This window comes from Camelus bactrianus, chromosome 22 (assembly GCF_048773025.1).
Source record: "Camelus bactrianus isolate YW-2024 breed Bactrian camel chromosome 22, ASM4877302v1, whole genome shotgun sequence".
Taxonomy (NCBI): domain Eukaryota; kingdom Metazoa; phylum Chordata; class Mammalia; order Artiodactyla; family Camelidae; genus Camelus; species Camelus bactrianus.
This window is the reverse complement of record NC_133560.1, coordinates 23,231,915-23,246,539: the sequence shown is the minus strand read 5'-3', so window position 1 is coordinate 23,246,539 and position 14,625 is coordinate 23,231,915. Positions and strand designations below refer to the sequence as shown.

At 47.5% G+C, this 14,625-nt stretch overlaps 1 long non-coding RNA gene across 2 annotated transcripts in view; it reads right to left on the bottom strand.

Annotated features, from left to right (window-relative positions):
* LOC105068299 (uncharacterized) overlaps window positions 1–14,625 on the bottom strand; it is a 29,461-nt gene that overhangs the window by 11,951 nt on the left and 2,885 nt on the right. Inside the window, exons 2-3 of one of the 2 annotated variants that reach the window (XR_835224.3) lie at window positions 6,816–6,874; window positions 4,993–5,712 (exon numbers count right to left, since the gene is read on the bottom strand). This is a non-coding gene — a long non-coding RNA (uncharacterized LOC105068299). Of the gene's footprint in view, window positions 1–4,992; window positions 5,713–6,815; window positions 6,875–14,625 lie in introns of those variants that run through there. The other variant, XR_835223.3, reaches the window with a different exon arrangement.

The window sequence follows — 14,625 nt, the reverse complement described above, 5'->3', positions numbered from 1 at the left end:
AGGGGAGAGAGGTGATGAGGGCAGAGTGTACAGGGCCTCATGGCTTCAGTCAGGACCTGGGATTTTGCTCTGAGTGAGGAGCTTGGTAGACAGAATAATGCCCCCTCAAAGATGTCCTAATCCCTGGGACCTGTGAATATGTTACCTCACCTGGCAAAAGGGACTTTGAGGATGTAATTAAGTTAAGGATCTTCACACAGAGTTATCCTCATTATGGTGTGGGTCCAATCTAACCACACAAGCCCTTAAATGTGGAAGAGGGAGGCAGAAAGGGAATGAGAGAGACGCCCTGTTAGAAGGACTCCCCTTTGTTGGCTTTGACGATGGAGGGAGGGGCCACCAGCCAATGAGTGCTGGCTCGGACAGCCAGCTAGAAAAGGGAGACCTCACTTCTACAACTGCAAGGAGCTGAATCGTGCCAATACCCGAATGAGCAGTTAACAGAACCTTCCCTAGAGCCTCCAAGTCGCTGTCACCTAGATCTTAGCCCACTGAGACCCGAACCAAACTTCTAACCTCCAGAACCTGAGATACAGGTGTGTTGGCCATGGAGGTGGGAAGAAGTGAAGTCCAAGGTTTGGATGAGAGTGGACAGAGAGAGAGAGAAAGGAATCAAGCCAAGGGTGACCTCAGGCTTCTTTCTGAACCCCCAGCCGCCTCCAGCTTCCAGCTTCGCCAGCATGCGCCTCCCTCCCGTGTCTCCCCAGCCTCCATCAAGCCTTTTCAGGTGGAGGCCATATGCTGCCTTCTCTGAGTCTGTGATCCTGCCCTGAGGCCCCTTACTCAATGCATCTGAGCTCTCCGTTTCAAGACAGGAAGTCAGATGGAGGCTGGAGAGGAGCTGGGAGACCCCAGCCCCCAACAGGATTGGGACCTGCCTCCTCCTTTCATGTGAGCCCAGCCCAGCTTCCTGATCTGTGCCTCTCTTTCTCTCTGAAATTTTCGTTCTCTTTTCGGTAACTGAATTATCCCGTCTCTGCCTCTCACTGGGGGCCCTCCTGCCACGGCATGGGCGAGAAGGGGCCCGGGTCGCAGTGTGAGATATTAAGCCATCAATCACCCTCCAACGCTGACTCCCTTGAGCGGGGGACCCTCCGCTGAGCTCGGCCCCTCCCTGAGCCCCCGGAAAAGAGGCAGCTCCAAGGCAGGAATGGAGGCCTGGGGACCCCCATCGAGGTCTGGCCTTGGAAGAGGCTCATAGACCTCACCCACATGAATCTGCACACAGGCTTCCTGAGTTCAAACCCAGATCAAATCCAAATCAATCCTGCCTCTTGTCATCTTGGCCAAGACAGTTCATCTCTCTGTGCCTCAGTTTCTGCACTTGAAAAATGGAGATAACATTTTTGATGTCATTGGGGTTCCCTGTGAGGATTAAGTCACAAGAGCAAATTAGATAAGACTTCTTGTCTTATCTGCCACCCTATTCACTCATTTAATAAAAAATGTTATCCCCATTTTTCGAGTGCAGAAACTGAGGCACAGGGAGATGCTGTTGCGACTATTGTCCTGGTCCTGGCATAGACTGTGGATCATGGACCTCTGATATAAATGCAAGACTTTTGGCTTTGGGGGAGATTTGATGGCATCATGCCCCTTGGCACTAGTCTTTCATTTCTCACTGGTCCATGATCCATAGTCTATCCCAGGACTTGTACCCTTGTGCAGTGAACAACCTACACAGCTGTTCATGGCAACCCTGCCTATGTGGTGCATCACCTGAGCAGTCAGGAGGTAGGGACTATAAGAAATCAGGAGTTGTACCCCCTGACCTAGGCTTTCAGATGGCCATTCCCCAATCTCCATGCCCCAATAACCCCTGTGGAAAATCTGCCAGAAAACTGGGCCACTCTGGGTGGTGCCCCAAACTCTCCCTTCCTGTTTCCCCCTAGCTATGCAGCCCAGGCCCCTCCAGACTCTGGGGGCCCTCATCTTCCCCAGCCCCTCACCCCATCTCCCCTCTGCACGTGTCTCCACCTACCTGGAGTCCCACACCCGCCTACCTTTTCCAGCCCTCTCTCTGTCTCTCCAGCACAGTGGCTATTTTTATTTTTCCTTCTTATTAAATTTCCAACTTCTGCAAACACCATGGCCCATGCCTCGCCGCACCCCCCGCCCCTTTCCCTCGGAGCGGATTTGATTCACTTGCGTTTTATTAACAGATTAAAAAAAAAAAAAAAACCCGCAGCTGCCACCACACTCTGCTTTCTTGGAGGTTTAGGGAAACTAGAAGGAGGGGAACTAGGCTGCAGTTTCCCTCTGGGGGGGTTAAATTCGCTCTCCTCCCCACACCTGAGGATGTCTGGACCTTTCCATCGCAGCCTTAATGGGAGGGGAGGGGCTGGGGAGTGAGCTTGGGCCACTGCCTGGGTTTGGGAAAATCTGATGGATGTCAGGCCTCCTGTGCTGTCTCCCAGCCAGTGCCCTGTCCCAAGGAATTGGAAATAAAACTGGAAAAAAAAAAAAAAAAAAAGGAATCCATATGGAGGCCCAGCCCCTCTCCCGCCAACGAGGGGTGTAGAAGGCTTAGGGTGGGGAGCACGCAGCTGCCCTGGTGGGCCTCAGAATTGAGGGCTTAGATTTAGAAACCTCCACATCAGAGCCGGAGATGCCCTGGACCCCTCTCCCTTCGGATGGCTGGTGGGAGCTACGGAAGGCTCCAGACTCCTGGACCCTACCCTGGTCGGGCTCGCGCTCTCTCTCTGCTTTTTCCTCCTCAGGAGATGCTCATTAGCGTTCTCCCCCCAACCCCCTGCTTCCCAAAGCTGAGAGCAAATTGCTTCTTCATGCCCCCAGGGTGTTCCCCCCCAAATTCTTTGTGGCAGTCGCCATGGCAACCAAGAACCCAGCTGCACTTTATTTCCCCGGGATAAAGGATGGGGGTAGGGATGGGGAAACTGACTGGGTCGGTTCAGCTGGGACCTTCCTACTCTACTCGCCCTTCTCTTGGTCCCCCTCCCCTCCGCAACAGGGCCTGGTCCATCCTTGGTCCACAGAAGCCAGGCTGTCTGTCTGGGTGGGTTTCCCTCTTAGGTTGCTGGGTTGCAGCTCCCCAGGGTCCCTCATCAGTTTGAGGAAGGCCCTTCATTTCATCAGAGGGCTAAAGTTAAAAAGTGCCCTGGTTCCCAGTGGAATTCCTTTCTCCTTCTTTTTCTCTCCCCCTTTCCTCTCCAATCCCCTAATCAGGGCTGGCTGGTATGGTTGTGCAGGTTGGACACTGCACAAAAGGGCACTGAGCGAGCTCAAGCCATGCTGCAGGGCACCCTATGGACTAACTTCTGCCCTGCCGTAGCTGACACCGACTCTCAGTTCACTATTAGGAGAGCCAATTATGTCAGTAAAAAAATCCCAGTTCCGGTCATACCCCAAAGTGGAGGAGGAAGGGAAGCCTTGTCAGGAGCATGGGTTTTGAACAACACAAGCTACAGATCCTTCAGGACCTTAGAGATTAAACCTGGGCAGGAAGAACTTCTACAGGGGCCAAGCCTGGGGGCAAGGACTGTAGACTGACTTGGAATGACCAGGGAGGGACAGGGAGTGATTATCAAAAACTCCCAGAGAAGAAAGAGGGGTGGTGTGGATTAACTGCAAAACGGACCCAGTTCTACGCCCCTACTACCCTTGTTCTTTGCTTCCTCATTGGGTAGCTCCTCCCATTGGGAGGAGGAGCCTATTTCCACATCCCCTTGAATCTTGGCTGGCCTTGTGGCTTGCTTTGGCCAATCAAATGCAGCAGAAGTACTAAGGCAGTTCTGAATCTGGGTATTAAGAGATGCTGCCCGTTTCTGCTTGCTGTCTGGAAAACCTTGCTTCTGTCACATATCCAAAGCTGGGGCTAGCCGGCTGGAGGATGAGGGACATGGAGGAGAGACCTATTAGCCCAGCTGAGGCATCCTAGACCAACCAAGCCCCAAACATGGGAAGAGCCCGACATGGGTAAACCACGTATGCCTCTCGCGCCCACAGCTGACCACAGACTCATGAATGAGCCCAGCCAAGACCAGAAGAACGGTCCAGCTGACCCATGGACGGTGGAGCCATAATTGATGCTGATTGTCTAAACCTCTGGATTTGGGGGTTGTTTGTTATGCCGCATAATGGGCAATAGGTAACTGACTGGGGGTCTGACTGGTACACATGTGCGTTGGGCACAACTTGCCCCTCCTCATGAAAGAGCCAGATTCAAATCCTGGGGCCTCTCTTTTCATTTAGCCACATCAGCCTCCTGGCTGATCCTCACACTTCCCAAGCTTGTTTCCACCTCTGGGCCTTTGCACCTGCTGCTCCCCCTGCCTGGAACCCTCTTATCCCAGATCTTCCTGTGGGTCCCTCTCTGGCCTCCTTCAGGCTCTACTCACATGGTCAGTGCTCCCAGAGGCCCTTCCTCGCTCAGACAGGTATGCTGCCCTCTGATCCCTCACCAACCCCTTTAACTTCTGTTGTTACTCACAGGACTTACCCCTACCTGAAACTGTCTCCTGCCCTCTCCTGTCTCACTTCCCTGCGCACCTCCTGGACACCTCCCAAATAAACTACTTGCCTGCAAATCCTTGTCTCAAGGACAGCCTCTGGAGGAACTCAACCAAAGACAGCTAGAGAAGATTCTAGATTTGACGCAAGGACACTTGGCGGTGCAGGATACCTTCTGCTGCTCCCACCAGAAGCCACTTCCTGTCCAGCTGTGCCACATTTAGGGATGCTAAGGTCGACCCAGGGCCTCAGATGGGGGCAAAAGAGCCCTCCACGAATACGTTCCTCATTTGCCTCTCCCCTAATGATTTCCCCGTCCACAGATGATCATGTCCCAGAGCCATGATTTCACTACCAGTTGCATAATAGTGCTATTCCCAGTCTATCAGTGCATTTCCCAATTTATACAGCTGTCTTCTCCACCAGGCTGGAAATCTCACATTGCCAGAGACAGAGCCACCAGATACCACGGAAACATTTGCTAAAAGAATTTGAATTCAGGAGATGGAGCCTGAAATTTGGGAAAAAATAAAACAAATAGGTATTTATTATTTAGGGGAAAGGAACAGGGCTCCACTCCTCCTGCTTCTGGGATCAGAGACTGCCCAACTTCAGCCTCCTCTGGACTCCAGTCTTGGCCAAAAGTCCCAGGACAGAGCTTGGCCCTCCGCCCATCTCCATCCCTGGAGTCATCTGATGGATGGGCTCAGGAATTGATGGGGGCTTTGGGGAGAAGAAAGATCATCTGTCTATAGGTATCAACATTGCTTTCCTTTAAATTTTTTTTAATTTTAAACCTCCCTACAATTCAAACGTTTCTCTTATTATCTTCTGCCGAGGGAAAAAAATTAGTAATATGGCGCAATATAAAATACTAAATTAAAGGCATTTTGGAACCAGCAATTATTTCATAAGCTTCTCTTTTATTGCTGTGCTAATGTGCCTAATTGCTGTCTTAATGAGGACATTAATTTCTTGCTAATGTGATGTTATTATAGAAATTGCAGTCAATCTCTTAAAAAGGGGAAAGTGCTGGAAAGCTGTCCCATGAGGCAGGGGTTCTGGTCACCCTGGGGCTGAGGGGCAAACGAGAGAGGAGGAGATGGCACTGGAACCTAGGCTGGGGGCAGAGGCACCTGGGCGCCAAGGAAGGAGGAAGGCAGGGGACTCTCGCCTGTAGCCTGTAGCAGGCAGTCTGGGGAGGCCTTGGTCACAGAACCAGCTGTTGCCATGCCTGGGGACCTGGGAGATGAGACCAAATAGGGGAAAGTGTTAGAACAATAGTAAAACCTAAAACATCAGTGGCAGGCAGTGTTGGAGCATTTTATATCTTAATTCTTCCAACAACCCTATGAAACAGATAGCATTGTTATCTACATTTCATGGACAAGTAATCTGAAGCACAGAGAGGTTAAGTAACTTACTCAAGGTCACACAGCTCATAAATGGGGGAGATGGGATTTGAATTAGCTCTTCTGGCTTAACCACTGAGTTACATTTCCTCTTGGCCAGTGTCCCACCGCCATCAATGATATGTTAATAATCTCAAACATTTATTAAGAGTTTATTCTTTGCCCAGCACTGCACCAAGCCCCTCCCACATCAGATGAGGGTGGGTTCCTTTTAGAAGAAGAGCGGCAGGTCAAGGCACATGTGCACACTGCCTGATACAACAGGAAGATGAGGCTGGGGTCTAGGGCTCCCAGGAAATCCACTGTAGAGCGAGAGACCTCAGGGATCAGGAAGGAGAAATTTCTTTGTGCTGAGTTTCACCTTCTGGCAGGTTACTGTGGTGGGTCAGAGTGGGCTGGGTTAAAAATTTATTTTTCTCATCTCCTGTGTGATCTGGGGTGTGTGGCTGACCCTCTCTGTGCCTCTGTTTCTCATCTCTAGATCAGGGATAACAATGGATCTTACCTTAGAGGGCTGTTTTGAGGATTAAACAAGTTCAAATATTGCATTAGCCAGAATAAGTCCACTCCAGTGGCTGTGACAACCAGTCCCCAAGTCCTGACAGCATAATGCACCACAGGCTTATTTCTCACTCACATGGCAGGTGACTCTGCTCCACTTGCAAACCCAGCCTCCCTGTGAACTGCAGTACCATCTCCTTCCAGCACCTCAGAACCTTCCAGGGGACCCTCTCTGTCCAGCCAGCAGGTGACAAAGGAAGAGAGAGCACATGGAGAGAGGAAGTGGTGGGGAGTTTTGGAGGCCTAAATGTAGAGTGTTTACAGGCCACTTCCAGCCGGACAGAAACTGATGGGGAAGGAGAGGAGGAGTGGGTGTGAGGGCAAAGCAGCCCAGGTCAGAACCCCAGTGTCCCCCAAAGTTCAGCCACTCACCTCCATCTTCTGCACATCGTCTTGTCAAGCACACGACAGGCACAGCCTGATGGATTCACCTGGTGAAAACACAACAAGCCATTTAAAAATTCTAACAGTTTATTGCTTAACATGAATAGTGAAAGGAGGAGAAGCTCCTCACCCCGCCACCAAAGCCCGTATCCCACATTCCAAAAAAAAAAAAAAAAAAAAAAAACAACAAAAAACCAAGAATGAAATAAAAAGGGGCTGATTCTCTGCAGTTCCAGCCTTTGCCGGCACGACCAATGGAGATATGTTCAAAGTCGCCCAGGCGCCATGGTGGAGACGTTTGATCAAACATTATTTGGGATGTTTCTATGAAGGTGTTTTTGTTGTTGTTGTTGTTTTTAAAAGAGAATTAAGCCTTTATTTCCTTGTTTCACAAAGAAAGCTGGCTGTGTTGGTTGTTTTTGGTGATTAGTCAAAGAGACCAAATCCCATATCCTTGTCCGACTCCTCTGACTCTTTCTTTGCTTCAACCTTGGCTGGGGCTGCAGTGGTGGCAGCAGGAGCAGCAGCCACAACTGCAGATGGATCAGCCAAGAAGGCCTTGACCTTTTCGGCAAGTGGGAGGTGTTTTTTGAATGAGGTTAACATTTAAATCAGTGGACTCTGTGGAGAGCAAATGACCCTCTGTTATGTGGGTGGGCCTCATCTAATCAGTTGATGGCCTTAAGAGAACAAAGACTGCTGTTCCCAGAGTAAGAAGGAATGCCTCTTCACACTTCTAAAATTTTATTTATAAAATTGACTTTACTTGGTCTTAAGCTGAAACTAATTCACTCATGAAAGGAAACTTCTCTCTGGACCCACTATGAGTGGGCACAAATACAAAGTGTAAAACAAATATAATAAAAGCTAAAGAGTGTTGTCAAACTCTCCCTAGGGATAGAAAGTGTCCTGGATCTCCAAAGGTCCCGAGTTATCATTCCCTTCTGTGGGCCTCGGTTTTCTCATCCATTAAGTGGGGGTAATGGGTTGATGCAGACTAGAGAGACAATTTATAAAGTTCTGCTGTATTAGTCAGGGTTCTCCCGAGAACAGAACCAACAGGAACATATATATTGAGACAGAGAGAGATTGCTAAGAAATTGGTCCACACAATTGTGGAGGCTGGCAAGTCCAAACTCTGTAGGGTAGACCAGCAGGCTGGAGACCCAGGGAAGAGTTTCAGCTCAAGTTCAAAGGCAGTCTGCTGGCAGAATTCCTTCTCGCTCAAGGAAACTCAGTCTTTGTTCTCTTAAGGCCTCCACATTATGGAAGGTCATCTGCTTTCTGCAAAGTCCACTGATTTAAATGTTAATCACATCCAAAGACACCTTCACAAAAACATCCCAAATAATGTTTGACCAAATATCTGGGCACCATGGCCCAGTCAAGTTGATGCATAAAATGAACCATCACACCTGCTCAGCTGTGAACTTATTTTCTATTATGGTGTCGCCATTGTGGTAGGTGCTCTTTCTATGTCCCTGTGGCCCAAACCCTCCTGGGTTTCTCTGCCTGAGGCTTTTACACAAGCATATATGACCTGCAGGCAGAAAATGCTGGGAGCTGCCATTTCCAGAAATGACTGTCATCAACAAGAGACAATTTTAGAGGATAAATACCTCAGCTCTCTCCCCCATGGGTGAGATGGCTCTGAAATATGTGTTCTCTTCCACCTCCCAGAGGTCCCCAGTGGAACTGCATGCCTGTTTGCCCACATTGGGAACCTGCTCAGCCACACACGCTGTACTGGCTGCCTTCTCTTCCCTGCCTCACTCCACCTCTCTCCCACCTGTGTTCCTTGGAATCACCTGGCAGATTAAACTTCTTGCACCTAAATCCCTGTCTCAGGGTCTGCTTTGGGGTAACCCAGCCAAGATCTATGGGATTCTCACTTTAACCTCTGTCCCAGCCCTATAGCAACAAAGTATAAGTGGGAAAATGAATAGACTACCTTTTCTCCGAAAAGCAATACACGCTCATGATAAAAGGAAAAGGCATTTGAGCCCTGTTGAATGGGGAGCATGTTGAGTTGAATCTCCCTCTGTGCTGCTCCCTTCACCCTGATATAGCCCTGCTAAGACCTGCCCAGTGTACCCACCCAGACGTTTTATATTCACACGCCAGCTTCTGTATGAATAGCCTCTCTTTTCCTTTCACAAATGGGGATTGTTGCAGATGCCCTGCTCCACACTTGCTTTTTCTCCAGCTAATTATATACTTTGGACACCCTCACCACATTGGTACATCCAGACCTGCCTCACTCTGCTTAATGACTGCAGAGTATTGGAAGATGTGCTTTAAGAGAAAAAAGGACTTGTCTGGAATGCTCCACCTGGGAAGTCCCAGACCTGAACTAAATGAGATGGAAGACCACACTCCAATGCCTCACATCTTTTCTGTCTGGGGAACCTCCAAGTTCTCTGGCCGGTCCCACCTGAGCGGGACAGACAGGCTGTGTCTGGGTCAGAGTGAGAGGGTCTCAGGATCTTGCTCCAGCCACCAACAGTCTGTAGAGAAACAAAGCCAAACTAAACTCCAGAGATGGGTATCTGCTCTGTGGGCCTTGTCACTGTGGGTAGTTGGTGTATTTTTCTGGCCTTGCCCATCCCTGACTCACAACAATCTAGGAAGGTGCAGGGAGGCCAATCCACTTCCATTTCGAGTCGTCATGTGCTTCAGAGGGCTTCCCTCGATTGGTCCAGATCCATCAGGCACTCCCTTCTCCTTACTGATGATTGGTCGGGCATCTGAAGCATCTGAAGCCATGGGCACCCTATGTCCACTCAGCACTGAGTCCACTCAGCCAATGCAGTTTTATTGGCATGGAGCTGTGCTCATGATTTACATATTGTCTATGGTCGCTTTTGCACTACAATAGCAGAGTTGAATAGTTGCAACAGAGATGGTCCAATCCGAAGAGCTGAAAATCTTTACTATCTGGACTTTACAGAGTTTGCTGCCCTCTGGGCATATGTATGCTGACAGCATTCTTAATTACCTGCAACTCTCCCCCTGGGAGCTTTCTCCTGACCTACAGGCAGCATAGGTCAGAAGTAGCCCAGTAGCAGCCTTCAGTTTATGATGGATGGGAACAGGAGGATACATTCCCCAGCTCCTTCTCCACCTGGGTGCGCCATTCCTGAGGTGTGTGTCCTACACAGTCTCTGCAGCATACCCCAGTGGGATTGAGCCCTCATTGCTGGCAGGAACTACTCATTTACACTTTGCATTAGTTGCCTTCCCTTGATCTCACTTCCCTTCTCTCCATCAGTTTTTCCTGGAGTTACTTCCCTGATAAATTTCTTGCTTTCAAATTCCTACCTCCAAGCGTACTTCTGGAGGACCCCAAACCAAGACCACATGTGACAGATTTCAGGTTAGGGGTAACCAGGAAAGGGTTCTTTCCTATTGAAAAAAGACACATTGAAGACAGTCTTTTCTTCTACTGGAATCTGTTATTTCTGCATGTGATGCCTGGAGATGTGGAAGCTATCTTGGGACCATGAGGAGAGTCAGCCTCAGGACAAAGCTGAGATGTGAAGAAGGCAGAAAGAACCTGAGTTGATAATGTCATTGGGTGACTGAATAACCAACCTAGGAGCTACCCTGGCTCTGAACGTGTTGTTCAATTAGATGGTGACTATTGTTATATTGCCTTAAGTGGGTTTTTTTTCTTTTCCCTTTCAGATAGTCAGGGAGACCTGGTTTGGGAGTGGGGCTGGTCATTCTATTGGAATAAACACTAGGCTATCACCCTTCTGGTTGGGTGAGGTCAGAGGACAGGTCTTTGCAGCATCTAGAACATTTTTTGTTTGTACATAAGAGAACTCTTAATTGCCATAACAAATTTAGAAAGGAAAAGACATTGGCTCATACAACTGAAAAGCACAACAGTAGTATAACTTCAAGCATGGCTGGATCCAGGCACTCAGATTGTGTCACCAGGTGTCCAGTTCTGCCCACCTCTCACTCAGTTTTCTCATAGTAGCCTCTCTCTCAGGCAAGCTCTCTACAGGTGGTGGCCAGATAGTCCTCCTCGTTCCTAACTCACATCCTAGCAGATAGAAAACATCTCTTTCTCAACAATTGCAGCAAAAGTCTAAGGGCTGACTCTCACTCACCCATCTTGGGTCACAGGTCCATCCCTGAACCAGTTGGGAGGGTGGAATGTTCAGATTGCCGCTTGCTTAGGTGAAGTGGGGCTAGTATTTCACCCTGCTGGCTGAATCTGCTCCATCTGGGAGTGGGCTCTACCACCCAGGACGACTGGCCCCAAGGAGAGGGATAGGCCATCCCCACTCCACACCCCATATCCTCTCTCCATGCATGCAAATTATGTGATTATTTATTATCATTTATTTCAAATTTTAATTATTTAAGTTTTTATTTTAAAATAATTTATTATTATGTATTTGCTTATTTATCATTATTTATGTATTGATGAGTGCTGAACAGGATAACATGGATAAAATACCTGGCACTTAGTAGGCTCTCTTGAGATATGGCAAATACAGAGTCATGGTCTGAGCAAACCTGTTTCCTCTTCCTATACACCCAGGAAGACTACATTTCCCTTATGGCTGGGTGGGGTCATATGACTGAGTTCTGGCCAATGGGATACAGAGGAAGTGATTGTTCTACTTTCAGAACAGGACCCTAATGTATCCTTGCCAGATTCTCCCCTCCCCTTCTCATCATGCATCAGCCAATCAGCCAATCACATGTGGAGGATGCAGGGGAGGACTCTGAGGCTCTGGGGTTTGGGGAGGAGATAGTTGTCTCTGGACCTCTATATCCTCATGCAGAAAAGAGGATAATAATAACCTCTACCTCATAAGACTATTTTGAGGATCCAATGAAATGAATTAATATTTGAAAATTGAAATGAATTCATTGCACTCTTAATTCATCTCCCTAATAATTGAAAAGTGAAATCAATTCATCTGAATTCAGTGGAATCCACACTTGAAAAATGCTTAGATTAACAGGGGTTCAGGGCTCTCTAATGTGTTCAACATATTTTAAAAGGTATCATTTAATAAATACACACCTATATACCTGCAACCCTGGTTAAGATATAGAATGTGACTGATAAACCAGACACTGATGAAATAAATACCCAAGTGACACAAATTTGTCATTAATAAATTGTGATAAGTGCCTCAGAGAAAAAGAACAGGGAGCTAGGAGAATAACCCTGGGGGCTCATTTAGATTGGGAGGGAAGTCAGGACAGACCTGTTCAAGACATCGAGTTTGAGCTGAGGTAAGGGGAGCTAAGGGTGAAGGAGGGAGGGCGTAGCCTTCAAGGGGGTGACAATGAGTGGAAAGCCTTGAGATGGGCTAACATGTGGCACATGCATGGAAAATGGTCCGAGAGCCATGAGGAAGGGAAGGTGGCAGAGATCAGGGATGGAAAAGGCCAGCAGAGGCCAAATGTCATGTTGGTTTGGACTTTATTTGAAAAGCCACAGTCATAAAGGCCTTTGGTCTGATTTACATTTTGGTTGATGGCTCTGCCACCAGAATCCCACACACTGGCAGTGGGAGGGTATATGATAAAACCACTTCAGAAAACTGTTTGATTACATCTACTAAAGCTGAATAGTCACCTCCTTCATGACCAAGCAATTCTGTTCCTGGATAAATAGCTCCAAACTGGAAACCAGCCAAATGCCCATATTAGTAGAATGGATGGATTGATTGTGGTGTAGTCAGATCATGGAATATTACAGAGCCACGAAAAAGAGTAAACATCACTACCTGCAACAACATGGATGGATCACACAAACTTAATATTGAAGAAAAGGAGAAAATACAGAAGAAGACACACTGTCTGATTCCGTTTGTATGAAGTTCTTAGAACAGGCAAAACTATTCTGTGGTGACAGAAATCAGGATAACAAGGGGGGAGGGTATAGCTCAGTGGGAGAGCATGTGCTTAGCATGCACAAGGTCTGGGGTTCAATCCCCAGTACCTCTATGTTTTAAAAAAATCAAGATAATGGTTATCCTTAGACAAGGACGCAGGGGCTGGAGGGGAACATGGGGTAGCATCTCTCAGGGCTGGGAATGTCCTGTTTTTGATCTGGTGCTGGTAAAACAGGAGTATTTCTTTCATTAAGATTTATCAAGCTGTATGCTTATGATACATGTGCTTTGCAGTATATTGGTTATGCTCCCCCCAAAAAAAGGATTTTTTTTTTTAGTTAAAAAACCAAAGATGGCTATGGCCACTTTGAGGAAAAAGGATGGGGAGGGGCTTCTATTTTCTCATTGAATCAAGAGGTAGGGGTGGAAGGTCAGATGTCGCCAGTGCAGGAGCTGGCTCCTAGGGCACTCAGCCCTTCCTAGCACTATGTTCAGTGACATCACATTGGCTGGAAATCATCCATGGCAGGAGTATTTACATCATGGAAATTGGCAGAGGCTACAATATCAGGGCATTTTTGATTTTTAATTACGAGCCAGTTTAACATAGAAAACAAACTGATGGTTACCAAAGGGGAAGGGGGTGCAAAGGGATAAATTAGGAGTATGGTATTAACAGAATCAAAGTAATTAAGAAAAAAGAGTCAGTTTACACACCACTCATGACACCACTGGCTGTAGATAACAAGATGGGTGTGGCCAGGGCATGTTGTCAACCATCTCTATTTGTGCTGTGTCATGCCAGCCCTGAATAGAAACCTGAGGACAAAGAGCTGAACAAGACTCACAGAGAGGGCCTCGGCAAAGTTCATAGACTGCTGGGGGGAAGAGACAATTCAATCTGCTCAACAAAAGAAGAAAATATCTAGTAGGTGTTCCAGGAGAGTTTGGCTTTGGGTAATTTCTGGGTTTTGCAGGATGAATAGGAGTTTTCCATAAGATTAGGTGGGCAGGCCAGGCAGAGGGAAAAGCCTGTGTAAAGCCTTGGAGTTTTTAAAGGGTATGTCAGGTTCTTCGAACTGTAACTCAAGTGGATTACAGAGGCTGTGAACTGGTCCAAACCAGCCCAAAGAGGTGCTTTAAGAGCTATTTGGACTGACTGCCAAGATCTAAATAGTTAATGGTTTCGGTTTGGTATAAAAAATCCAGATTTCTGGGGGTGGTCATAGCTCAGCGGTAGAGCTCATGCTGAGCGTGCATGAGGTCCTGGGTTCAATCCCAAGTCCCTTCATTAAAAACAAACAAACAAAAATTAAAAATCCAGATTGCTGGCTTTTTTTTTTACAAAAATCGGCACAGCTGGGGAACTCTGGGCCTGCGTTCTCACAAAACATGATGGAAATGTGTTCTCTGGTTCTCCATCGTCCCCACCACTCCCCCTTGTCTGCCAACACAGCGGCCGAGGTCCCACTCCCATCTTACTGTCTTACTCACAGCATTTGCTACTTTCCTTACAGTAGAGCAAGATCTAGCCTTACACATGTCTCCATTTCAAAAGGGAAAGTTTTTACAGAACGGGAAAGGAGGTGGGGAGGGATAAATTAGGGGTTTGGGATTAGCAGATACAAACTGTTATACATAAAATAGATAAACAACAAGGACCTACTGTGTAGCATGGGGGACTCTATTCAATAGCCTATAATAAAGCATAATGGGAACGAATCTCAAAAAGGACATGTATATGTATGTTTAACGGGATCACTTTGATGTACACCAGAAACTCACACAACATTGTACACTGACTATACTTCAATTAAATAAATAAATGAAAAGGGAAAAATTTTAAAGTACAGGGCGACTACACCCTTGACTGGCTTTGCCCTTTGTCTTTCCTGCCTAGCGGCTTCTGTAGATATTTGAGTTTGTCA